The sequence below is a fragment of the Lacerta agilis genome, chromosome Z, assembly GCF_009819535.1.
Source record: "Lacerta agilis isolate rLacAgi1 chromosome Z, rLacAgi1.pri, whole genome shotgun sequence".
Classification (NCBI taxonomy): Eukaryota; Metazoa; Chordata; class Lepidosauria; order Squamata; family Lacertidae; genus Lacerta; species Lacerta agilis.
In genome coordinates, this window is record NC_046331.1 from 21,469,736 (window position 1) to 21,482,513 (window position 12,778).

At 43.3% G+C, this 12,778-nt stretch overlaps 1 protein-coding gene across 10 annotated transcripts in view; it reads right to left on the reverse strand.

Moving 5' to 3' along the window:
* The window catches only part of ARHGEF9 (Cdc42 guanine nucleotide exchange factor 9), a 253,933-nt gene that overhangs the window by 103,935 nt on the left and 137,220 nt on the right, over positions 1–12,778 (reverse strand). The gene's annotated exons all lie outside the window — the stretch shown is intronic.

The window sequence follows — 12,778 nt, forward strand, 5'->3', positions numbered from 1 at the left end:
ACTCACTTGACCCAGCCGCTCTTCCATTCCCTGCCTTCCCCCACTGAGCCCCTGAAGGTTTAGAACCAGACAGTACAACTTTTGAATCACATCCCCCATTTGCAGGATTTGCCTACCATCAAATTTATCCAGATTCCAGTGCCCAAGCCTACAAATAGTCTGGATAGGACTACATGTCTATAAAACCTACATTTTCAAAGATTTATAGCTCAGGGCGTTGCATAATTTGTTTGTTTGTTTGTTTGTTTGTTTGTTTGTTAAATGTGCATAACGCCCTTCATCTGAAGATTTCAGGGCGGCTCAAAATTAAGCCAGAACAGAGCATAAACTTGGGTTTTCATGCACATTTTTTTAAAAGCCACAGAATTGTGGTGCAGAACTGAGATGGAACAAATGGACATGGGTGAACAAATGAGAAAGTGACACAAACTGGAATTAGTCTGAGATGCCCATTCCGAGTTTCTTCCTGTCTCCTTGTCTTTACAGTGAAGCCCTATGCGGTTAAGAGCTGTATGAATTGAACAGCTCCAGCCACTCTGAATGTGAACTCAGTACTGAAGAAATTGCCTGTTGAATTTACTTACACTTTGTGTCCTGCCTTTTCTCCAAAGGATCTCAAGGCAGCATGCATGGTTCTCCTCACAACAACCCTGTGAGGTAGGTGAGGATGAGGGATAGCAACTGGACCAAGGTCATCCAATGAGCTTCCAGACTGAGTGGGGATTTGAACCCTGGTCTCCCAGGTCCTAGTCAAACACTCTAGCCCATTGGTCAGCAAACTTTTTCCCTGTCCACTGTTCCTCAGACCTTGTTGGAGGCCGGACTATACTTTTTTTGGGGGGGGCAACAGAACGAATTCCTATGCCCCACAAATAACCCAGAGATGCATTTCAAATAAAAGCACTCATTCTACTCATTTAAAAACACCAGGCAGGCCCCACAGATAACCCAGAGATGCATTTTAAATAAAAGGACACATTCTACTCATGTAAAAGCATGCTGATTCCTGGACTGTCCGTGGGCCAGATTTAGAAGGCAATTGGGCTGGATCCAGCCCCCGGGCCTTAGTTTGCCTACCCATGCTCTAGGCATTATGCAACACTGGCTCTGCATGGCATGATGGAAAATAAGGGCCAAAAAGCCCTGCTCATCCACGGGCCGGAAATTTTCCTGAAAAAGCCTGCAAAACCAAGCTGTGGCCCACCTGAGTTCAAGTCTCTGCTTAGTCATGAAGGCAACAGGGTGGTATTGGGAAAGCTATTATCACTTAGCCTAACCTACCTCACACAGTTGTGAGGATAAAATGAATATTCTACATGTTGCCTAGAGTGCCTTGTAAATTTAATTAATTAATGAGCAGTCTGCACATGTTCATTCAGATGTGATTGCCATTATGGTAATAGGAAGCTGTCTTGTCAGATAGCTCAGTACTGCCTACCCATTCTGGCAGCTGCTCTGCTGGCCTTTTGGCATGAGTCTTTCCCAGCCCTACCTGGAAATACCAGGGTTGAACCCTTCTGCATGCAAGGCAGATGCCCTGCCAGTGAGTTATGACTGTAAAAATATTGGCAGCTCCTTTATACTGAATACATCTGGTCATTATCCACATGGCTGGCAGCACCACTCCAGGGTTTCGGGCCCTACCTGGAGACATCAGGGATTGGACCTGAGACAGATGTTTTACCAATGAACTATGATCCTTCTCCACTGATGAGTTCGATGGGGGCTTCTTCCCAAGTAAGCATGCGCAGGACTGGAGCGACACAGAGCAGCCTGAGGAGGTTTACTCCTAAGTAAATACCACGTAATTCTATGGACCTTAGGGCCAGACAATTGTGTGTGTTGTATTGTAGCCTTATGTTTCCACTGCCTGCCAATGCTCAAGGAGCTTCACCTTAAAGTACCTGAAGCCCAATTCAATAATGCATTTCATGATGATTAAAGCAAGATCAAACTTCTGCAACATTTACGGCACTCGTTTATCTACAGACCAGCTGAATGCTAGATATAATTTTTAGAGATTCCACAGAAGATGTTCCACATGTTTTCTTTGAAATATAATCATGAAATATTAAAATAATAAATATACGCAGTTGAAAATAAAGGCTGAGCTGTACTTTAAATGAAAATAAATAAAGATTAGTGATGTTTAATGCCCCACGTGTGTCCATGGTACTATTTTCTATAATCTGATATTTGTACAGAGGAAATGCACATAATAAGCCATCCTGGATAGATTTGTTCCTGCCATAACATCAGAGAAGTCAGAAGAGGTGACCAAGACATGGAACTAAATGGATGAAGACCTGAAAAACTCTAAGGCACTTCTTTATTTACCTTCAGTGTTCTCACACTGTCTTCTATTGATTTACTTTAGAGTAAAGTGGATTGAGGGCCGCACAAGTCACTGCCAAAATAATAAGGTGCAGGGAGAAGGCAAGCAATTATACTCTTTGCTCTTCTGGGAAGAAAGGAAGCTGCCCTGTACTAGCAGACCACACATGGTCATCCCAGCCTCCTGGGGAAGCAAACCCCACAGTTTAACTATGTGCTGCATGAAGAAGTACTGCCTTTTATTGGAGAGCCTCTTTTTGAGGGCATCATTTAAAAGCCCCCAACAATACAACTTTTCCTTGTAGGGACATTGCTCCAGCCCCCTGGTCATTTTGGATGCCCTTTTCAGAACTTTTTTCCAGGCTGTGGCTACCTGCATGGTTTCACATCTGGGTCTCTGTGATGCCACCGAGTTAGATGTGACGCCGTAATGTCACTGGCAAAAACCATGTGGGACATTGTAGCTGACCAGACTTGAATGCAGCGATAACCAATGAAGCAGAGGCCATTGGGATCTACAGCGGAGAGAGGTGCCACTAAAACTGATGGCGGCGGGCGTCGCGGATACAAATCTATTTGCCATAGGTGCCAAAAGTCATGGAACACGGAAGGCAGATATCAGAAGAGGAAAGCACAGGCAGGTAGTTTCAGCTTGACCCTCGGGAACCAATTTTGAAGAATTGCTTAGCATGGCATTTTTATTGTCTTTCAACAGCCTTGCTTAAATGCTCATTTGCAACGTGATGTCTGATCTGCTCCTGATTCTGTCGCCTTTAGCTTTAGGAAACCACTAAGATACTACTACAGCAGCCAAACACAGTTGTCTGCAAGCGTTTAGGAATTGGCGGCCCTCCTCAACTCCATCCTGATCTAGACCATTCATAGTTTCTTCCTTGGCAGGCACTGTCCCTTACTATATACACACAGCTCACCCAAGGGCACAATCCACCAAGCATCGGGTGCTATGCAAAGACTAACAGATTGCTCAGCAGGCGCTGTCAGTGGAGTGAGCCCCCCAAACCACAGAGCTTACCCAAAACAAGAAGGGAACTGCCTATCTGCTGCAAATGATCGGACACAGTATGTAAACAACAGCAGTGTGAAATCCTGTTGACCTGGCTTGTAAAGCTTCAGTGCTAATTAATAACAAAACTCAGATGGAGTTCCTAATTTACCATTAATATATACAGCAATCACAGGCGTGTACCCAGCAGGAGCTGGTGGGAGAGACAAAGGAGTCTAAAATCGGTGCACTGAAAGAGCACAGAGGCGCTACAGATCTGCCCTAAAAGTAGCTGTTGGTTACAATTTATTTTGTCCGTAGGCGGATGAGTGGGCGATAGTGCGTGGGAAGGCAGAAGAAAGGGCATTGCATTTATTTCTAGAAGAAACAGTGTGATTTTTTTTTTTTTAGATAGTGGGGAGGAAGTTCTCACTCCCCTCCCCTGAGCTCCACCCACCCACACGAAGCATGTTCTTGCACGTAACATGGGAAGGACAGAAAAAGCCACCCTCATTAAGTTTTCACGCTCTTGCTTCCCCACACTCCCCCCACCCCATTTTTTTATTTTATTTTTTTTTGGCTTGGGGTAAGGCAGAATGCAACAAAGGTGATGTCTGACGGAAGCGGAGAAGAAAACAAGGCCAGTTGGCAGAACTGCACACCCCAATGGTTCGCTGATGCTAACAGAGGCTGCCTGCAGAGGAAGGCTGGTCTCAGCAGCATTGGGTTCTTCCTTTCAAGGCATTACATAAGATGCTCTTCCTTCATTTATCAGACTGTGTGCTATGGACAATGCAGTCAGAAAGTCACACACGTGCCTCAAACACATGGTCCATAGCAAGCGTTGGAATGCAGGGCATGGGTGGGAGGATTCAATATTTTCTTCTTTTTTTTGCATTTTCATGAGAAACTCCCCACTTCACACTTTCTGAACCGATATGAAAATCAAAACACAGCTATCCCCTGAAATACACACCTTGCATTTTGCAATGCAGTTCTCCAACCACCCGATATGTACAAAAATGCATATATTGGGGGCAAGTGCATACATTAGTGAAAATAGCATACAAAAATGCATTTTATTGGGAAAGATTGCTTGCCCAAATTTGGAACTGCATATTAAAAAATGTGTTTATTGGGAGAAATTGTGATGAATTTTCACAGGGAGTTTTTTTTAAGTTTCAAATTGCTACAAAAGTGTGGGGGGAATTTTTTTTTTAAGTGTGGTTTAATGTTGGAAAAATGAGAAGTTGAGAGAAAGCAAAATTGAAAGCTCATCCCTAAACAGGGATAAGCAAAATGTTGACTGGGATCTACCAGTGGATATCTGAGTGATCTAAAGTAGATTAGCAAGTATTTCTGTCCCCTGTTTATTTGAGATGACAGCAATGAAAGAACTCCTAAATTATATCGCTTGGAGCAAACATGGAGTGGGTTTTATCTATTCAGTCCAGTTCTGATACTCAAAACAAATTCTGGGGCTCAGAATTCTTTAATGCTGGTGAATCTCTGGGTTCTAGTAAAAAAAAAAATTAACGGATCTTTCAAGCCAAAAGTCTGCCCTCCCCTTCTCTAGAGCATGGGGCAGTTGGGTTGCACCGAGAAAAGTTAAGAGATTTCTCTTCATGCCTGGGAAGACAAAGAAAATCCTCCAGGTTAAGGGTGGTGACGATAATGAAACTGTCCTATTAAAATGTGGTATTAAACACTATCTTAGGCACTGTGCATTAGGTTGGAGACAGGCAATTATATTTAAGAGAGTCAGAAGGAACCAAAAAGAGGCTTCCATTTTTATGGCACACACAGGTTTTTTCTTTTGTCCCACCAGTCAAAGAGGTTTTGGAATCTGCTAATGCAAGGTGAGCTAATGATCACGCAAGGTGAGCTAATGATCACTGGCACAGGTAGCTTTCAAGGGGGATTAGACAAATTCACTGAGGAGGGGTGGATCTACTATTGGTTGTTAGCCATGGGTCTTCACTTTTAGACATAGCATAGCTACTTCCTGCAATCTCTGGTTCAAGGAGGTCTAGAGAATCTCAAGGTTCCAATGTGCTGGAATGGTTCAATACCAACAGGCTTTGATTAACCCTTGAGAAACCCATTCCTTGGCTCAAACTATCTCTCAGATTAGTCATTACTCTTGCACTTGACAGTGTGGTGCAGTGGTTAGTATGGTAAAACATACCGGTAATAGTAATGAAGCTCCCTGGGCCAGTCATTGTCTCTCACCCAAAACTACCTCACAGAGTTGGTGCAAGCATGAAATGTTATGGGGCAGAACTATGCACGCCACCTTGAGCCCCTTTGAGGAAATGTGGGATATAAATGCAACAGCTAATAAACAAACATCTATTTCTAGATATACAGCATGCATTTGGGTGTACTAAAGGGGGGAATCAGCCATCCTGCTTGCCAGCTCCCACCATCACTCCCCACAAATTCACTTCCTGGAGCTTCCCTTTCCCACCCCATGCAACCACAAAGCACCCTTTTCAACTTCCACTTCTTCTCCTACCTGTTTCCATTGGGAAACAGTCAATGAAACCAGCACAATGGCAGGCTAGTGCAAATACAGTCTAGAGAGAAATCAAGACCAAAAAACTATTTTTCCTCCCAGCAAGGTTGCAGAATCTTCTTCCTTCTTCCTTTTTCTTTCCAAATGTGAAGAGGGGTGGGGATAATCTAACTACCAGTTGTCTCTCCCCATTAAGAAAATGTAACCCTCTGCTCAAAACTATGGAAATGATATACAGTACCTGTGCTTCACAGAGGCTGATGGAGGTGGGGAGACAGCCTTCGAGAAAATCAGAGGCAAAGGGCCAAGAAAGAGCCTTTGCCTCAACCAAGGGGAAGGCCGCTGCTCCCAACCCATAAATCATTCTAAACCTTTTTCCTTTTTATTGCCTCTTGGTCAACATTGTCCCAACAGGAGCTCATAAATTGCGCTGAATTCTCAGCAGGATAGGAAATGATGATGGAGGCCCTGGGTATGTTGCAGCAGATTGAAATATGATTGGAAGGAACCAGCTCGGCCTTTCCTCAAGCACAGGATATTATCATTTGGATAACTGAGACCATACCCTTTCCAGAATTTGTCAGGTTTCACTTTTTCTTTGTTTCACCGTTTAAGAAATTAAGATAAACAATGGGTCACAAAATGCATGTTTCAGTTAAAAGTGGGTCCTGGGTCTGAAAAAAAGTTGAAGGCGCCTGCCCTAGAATATAGAAATAACTGTGACACAACATATGCTCTTTGTTATTTTTAGGAGGCCTACACCCAGTGATCACCTGCAAACATGTTCAGGGTCAAATAATAACTTGGGGTGTGTGTGTGTTAATATCCCTACTTTTCAAACACACACACAATGCACCAAAGCAACTTTTAGAAAACCAGGTTTGTACTGGGCCAATTATGTCTAAAAACAATGGAAGTATAAAAACTCTAATAATACACAACATCCTAAAATAAGCAGTTTCCACAAGATAGTAATATGTTATTCAGATTTTTATATCTTTTTCTCATAATATAACCTATCAAGGTTAAAAAAAAACCATTCACCAGGATTACAAATGTGCATTATAGCACATAATATAAGCTTTGTAATTGCATTTTTTGGACTACAGCTGCTGATTGATTCGTAAGGCATTTATCTGTAAATCTGACCATTTATTTTTCAACAGAAACATATATATATATATATATATATATATATATATATATATATATATATAGTATTGAGTAAACTACTGTGTTCCTGTTCTACAAGTATGATTATTTATCTATGATCACTGTAATGGAGATGTGACCAAAAGGGAGATTTCACAAGGGCTCTTGAGAGTCTGCTGCCAATAAACAAACAAAAAAACCAGTAAACAAGTGAAGGATGAATGCATTCTTCTAATAATTGACATATATGCAAGATTTTGGAGTAGTTATCATCTGAAAAAGCAAACAAACTGTATACAGGAGCCTAAGGGGCCCCATCTGGAGGAAAAGTTCTCTAGCAAAAGGCCTGCTGAACTGAATGGGAGCCGTGCAAGAACAATCCAAGAACTCTTGTGCAGCAAGAGTTCATTTCATTTCAATGAGGTTTGCTCAGAAGCATTTCTTTCTGAATTTTGCCCTATGGAGCTTGGCATCCCCCCCCCCCAATGGTGGGAGAAGCATATCTCACACAACAAGAGACACTATACAAAGGGCATCAACGTATGTCAACTTTACTGTCTTTATGACCGCAGCGACCTAAAGCAATTACTTTGTATAAAGCACAAGACATATCCCCCCACCTCGCCCTGCAAATGAAATCTGTTTTACTATCAGTATCTTGGATACACTTAAGCTAGTTTGTACAATGCTTGGAATGAACCAATTCCAGTAGCTGTTGTCATGCAGCACACTGGGCCAAGCTCCGCTGCGCCTTTGCTGTCACCTCTCCCTCTTGTTAAGTGCCAGTGACCCTCTGTGTTGGAAAGCCAGGAGAGCAAATGTGCCTTTGATCACTACTGACTAGTTACTGTGATGTATTTTGACATTAATTATCAGATCATTTTGGTTAAGGGGAAGCATAAAAAATAGTCTGAAGAACTAGCAAATTACACTACAGGTATGGGTATAACTTGCTGCTACTCTACTTGCCCCACCACTGCTTGCTGCTTGCCCTATGCCAGAGATAGGGGACCAGATGTTGGTGGTCTTTTAAAACTCCTCTCTGACTACTGCCCATGCTGGTTGGGGTTCATGGGAATTGTGAACTCAACAATGCCTGGAGGGCCATGAGTTCCCCAGCCCTGATCTACTCCTGAACCATCTCCTCTGGCTCATCCAAGTCCTGTCTGCTAATCCTCTTGGCTGGAGAGGCCACAACTTTAACCGTGTGCAGTGACATAGCGTGGGTTGCCAGTGCCCGGGGCTACGCAGAGGGTAGGAAATGGAGCATGTATGTACATTCAACTGCCTCACAGTGTCTGAGGCACCCAGGAGATCACAGTCATAGAAATAAGAACTGGATTTGTCTGGAGAGGTGGCTTCCTGATTCGCATGGAGAAGCCGCTTTGCACCCAGGGCAACCACCTCTGTGCCCCCCCACACACACTACACCACCGGCGGTGTGACATTCTGCATGCAAAGCATGTGTCCAGCCCTTAAATCGTAACCACTGATTCATAGGAAGTTACCTTACGCCGAGTTAAACCACCTAGCCCAGTACTGTCTGCTTGGGGGACATTTTTTGCTTCTGCTATCTGAGATCACATTCTGAATGGAGACATCAAGGGTCTCCCAAACACACAACACAGGCTCTGCCCTTTCCCAAAACTCTTTCTTAAAAGCTTTATTTCCTTATTTATAATTTTCCTTCCGCTTTTCAGTCGTAAATAAATCCCAGAGCAAATGGCAAAAAACATGAAACAAAACCCCCATAGCAACTACCAAGAAACCATCTATATGCAAAAATGGCAAAATATGCATGTCTTAGAGGGGGCCAACCAGTTCTACCTTCCTGGGTGAATCAAAGCAGAGTTCCTGGTTCCAAAGAGGCTTTCAAGCCATTCAAGCAAACAATTCTGCTTCAAATATTCATGCCAAACCTGAAAAGGTCAGGAGTAGGGGTATGAGCAACTTTTCTTTTAGAAGTTTAAGAAGTAAGGTTTTTTTTAAAAAAAGATAATGTCCGTTAATTTTAAGAACAATATACAGAAGACACCCATAGTAGAGACCTATTCATTCACCAGAAAAACCTTTTTGGAACAGAAATGTCTCCAACTGTTTCCGGAAACTGCAGTTAGGGGCACTTGTCATATCTCAGCAGGAATGCTATTCCACAGAATGCGGCACCTACCCTAATAGCGCTGCTTCAACTTACTGTAAAGCAGGCTTCTGATAATCTTTGGAATTTGCAGGAGTAGCTCTCCTACAGAGCACAGTGACCTAGTGGGTATAAAAGAGGTAAGGCTGTCTTTCATTTCATGGTTGTGGGTTTCTCAAAGGCATCTGGCCACATGTGGAAACAGAACATTGGGCTGGAACAGATTTTCGGTCTGATCCACCAAGGCTTTTTTTTTTTAACGCCCCATCACTATTTCCCCGCTGTAAATCACATACCCTCCAACATTCCTCAGATGAAAATAGGGACATCCTATTCTACATCGGTATGCAGCTGTGGCATGTGTTTCGCCTCCTCCACTTGTTGCTGCTGCTACCGCTCCCCAACTTGACCAAACGGGGCACCTCGCGCAAAGAGCACCTTGAACCTGGCATGCGCACCCTTTGCGCATGCACACACCCCGCCCTGCAACCCACCCCAATGCTTCAAATGCCCATTCAGCCCTCTCTCTCTCTGCTGCCTTTATGTCATGTCCAATCAGCTGCCAAGAAGCTGTTTTTTTCCGCTCTCACTGTTCCTGCCACTGTTCAGTTCTTGAAAGTAACAAGCAAAATATTTTTGTTGACTGCTCTGAGATTTTAAATATTTTTTTAAAAAAAAAAGTTAAGAAGAGTTGGGGTTACGAGAGAAAAAGTTTGTTGGGGGAAGAGATGAGAAAGAACTCTGCTATCCATTCTCCTCCTTATTCAACTCAGCTGCCTCTCCAGGCTTCCCCCACCTTACCTCTGGTGTCATGGCAGTGGCAACTCATGGCATTGAGCAGGGTTTCCCAAACTTGGGTCTACAGCTGTTTTCGGACTACAATTCCCATCATCCCTGATCACTGGTGCTGCTAGCTAGGGATGATGCAAGTTGTAATCCAGCAATAGCTGGAGATTCAAGTTTGGGAAACATGGGCATAGAGTTACAAAAAGTTAAAGGGAGCACCAAATTTCCTTCCTGTTTTTATTTATGCATTTTAGCTTACACCGCACGCAGGGGGAGGGGGACCTGCCCATGGGAAAAAAACAATGTGCATACCAGCTGTGTGACCATCCTACGAAATAGAAGCAAAAAGGACAAGTAACCAGTCTCTTTTTAAAAAACAAAAATTTATGCTTATTTGAAAAGGTTTGCAGCTGAAGCATAAATATTTTTTTTAAGCACATGGAAAGGAAAAGGACTCAAGATAATTGAGGCTTGCAAGCCCCAATGCAAAGTTATATGCTGTTTACACGTCACTCTCCTCCAACTGGAAGTGAGGCTTGTTGAATGGGTGGGGGAAGAGGGAGGCATAGATCTAAGAAATGTGTTTGAGGGACACACAGATCTGAACTTCTGGTAATAGACTGAAATGCTTTACTGAAGGGAAGGTCCCTTGGGAATTCGGGACCAATGACACTGTGAGATGCCGTGGTGGCTAGAGGGTTTTCGGGGATGGTCCCAGCATTTTCAAAGCACTTGGAGGGTATGAAATCATGGGTGCCATTAACAACAACAACAACCCTATCACTAAAAACAGGCCAAGAAGTTTCCAAAATTTAACGGCATGGATCAAGGCCTCTATTAGTCATACATGCAAGAGTGACCTGCATTTGGAATAGAATGTGCACCCAGAGATACAGCCAGTTCAGTGGGACTTCAAGGAGCACTGCAAGGCAGAAGCAGATCTAAACCCACCCCAGCACCATGTGGCAAAACATGCTGCTTGAAAATCTCTCCTTGTTGGATTGGGGGCAACATCTTTGTAACTCAAATGCAAATTTTCCTCAAATATATTTTCTGATTTCAAAGTTTGCTTCCTCCAAAGACTTTGCTTTTTCTTCCTTGCTGCCCTACTCATTTGGAACTCAGAAACAACTCACTGGGTAGGCCAGAGTTGCTACATTAAGCTACTTGGCAGGTGGGTTGCTGTTGTTTACTGGGAGGAGGAGCGTCGCATGCTAGCTGGTGCAATCTAAATGCATTGGCAAGAGTGCCAGATTCTTAAGCTGTGATCCCTGCATTGCAGGGGGTTGTACCAGATGACCCTTAGGGTCCCTTCCAGATCTATAGTTCTATGATTCTATGATTTGCACCACACCAACTTCCTCACCACCTCCCCCACTCTCTATCCTGGTAAGCAGAAGTGACCCAGTCGTTGGGAGGAGAGTGGGTCTGCCTTGCATGACAAGCTGCTTCTGTTGGAACTGTCTTTCAGATCACCTGCCTGATTGTGTTCCTTCAGAACATTTTCCCAAACCCAACTTTGGTATAACTTCCTTGTTCCAAGTCCTACTGCAACTAACCCTAAGCACATATAACTGCCATGTGCATTCAGTCCCTTTCCTTGCAAGTTCATCAGGGCAGAGACCTATCCTCTTGTACTCGGTAAAGCACATTGATAGTGCTATGTAAATATATCAATATGCTGGCAAAAATGGTCACATCTAATATTTATATTTAAACCAGGGATAGGGAACTCCCACTGCACAGCCAGATTTCATCAGGCCCTCTTGGTCCCCTCCCACTCAGCAGCTGTTCAGCAAGGACTTTAATGTTGTGCAAAAAGAGCAACTGCTGCTCCTTCATCTGCTAGAAAATCGAAGCAGAGGGAAAATGTCTTAGCAGAGACAGGTAGAATTATGTTCGTTGCAAAAATGCAAACTTTCTCCATGAATTTTGTAACTGCATGAATGGAATTTTTAAGGTGCAATTGCATTTGAAGGTTAAGGCTTTAATAGCTGTAAGGCAGTTGAGCCGTGCACCTTATTTTGCATACTTTTTCTGGAATTTGTGAGTTATTTTTGCCTTCTGCATATTCAGAACACATAAAGAATGTTGGAGAGCTTGTTTCTTTCTTTTTTTTACAAACATTGGTTTTTTCAATAGTCTATGGAGAAAATTGAAGGTACAATTTTAGTGGAGTCAGTAAGAGCTCAATATATGCTTCAGTTTGAATGGAGTGAGTGTGTGTGTGTGTGTGTGTGTGTGTGTGTGTACAGATGTTTATCAGGCCCTATCCATGTTTGAATCTGGCTCCACTCAATAACTTGTTACTGGTTAATGCAGCCCTCAGCTTAAAAAGTACTTCCCATTCCTGATTTAGAGCTGTTCTGAAGTGCCCAGAAAGAACTTGTCAGACACTGACAGAAACACTAACAACAACACATTAAGGTGATACTATCCCCTTGTTGCAAAAGTAGGGAGGGAAAAGTATCAGCCTGCCTCAGGCCTCATGTCAATTTCATGGCTCAGGAGAGGACTTGAACCAAGGAATTCCTGGCTCACAGCCCACACTCTTAACCAATCTATCAGACCATCTGATAGCCACAACCAGTGCTTCCCCCCCCCTAAAAAATAAAATAAAATGTTTATGGGTACTCTCGTTTACTACTCATATTGAAATACTGTCCCTCAATGAGGCCAAACTTAGATTAACAAAAGGTTTAGGGGTATGCGTACCCTGCGCGCGCCCCCCCCCCAGGAAAAAAACACTGGCCATAACCCTTGCAATGTGAATCAAACTACACTGATATCAGGGCACTAGATTCAACATGTATTTCCATTTCCCCCATACATTTTGAGGACCAGACAA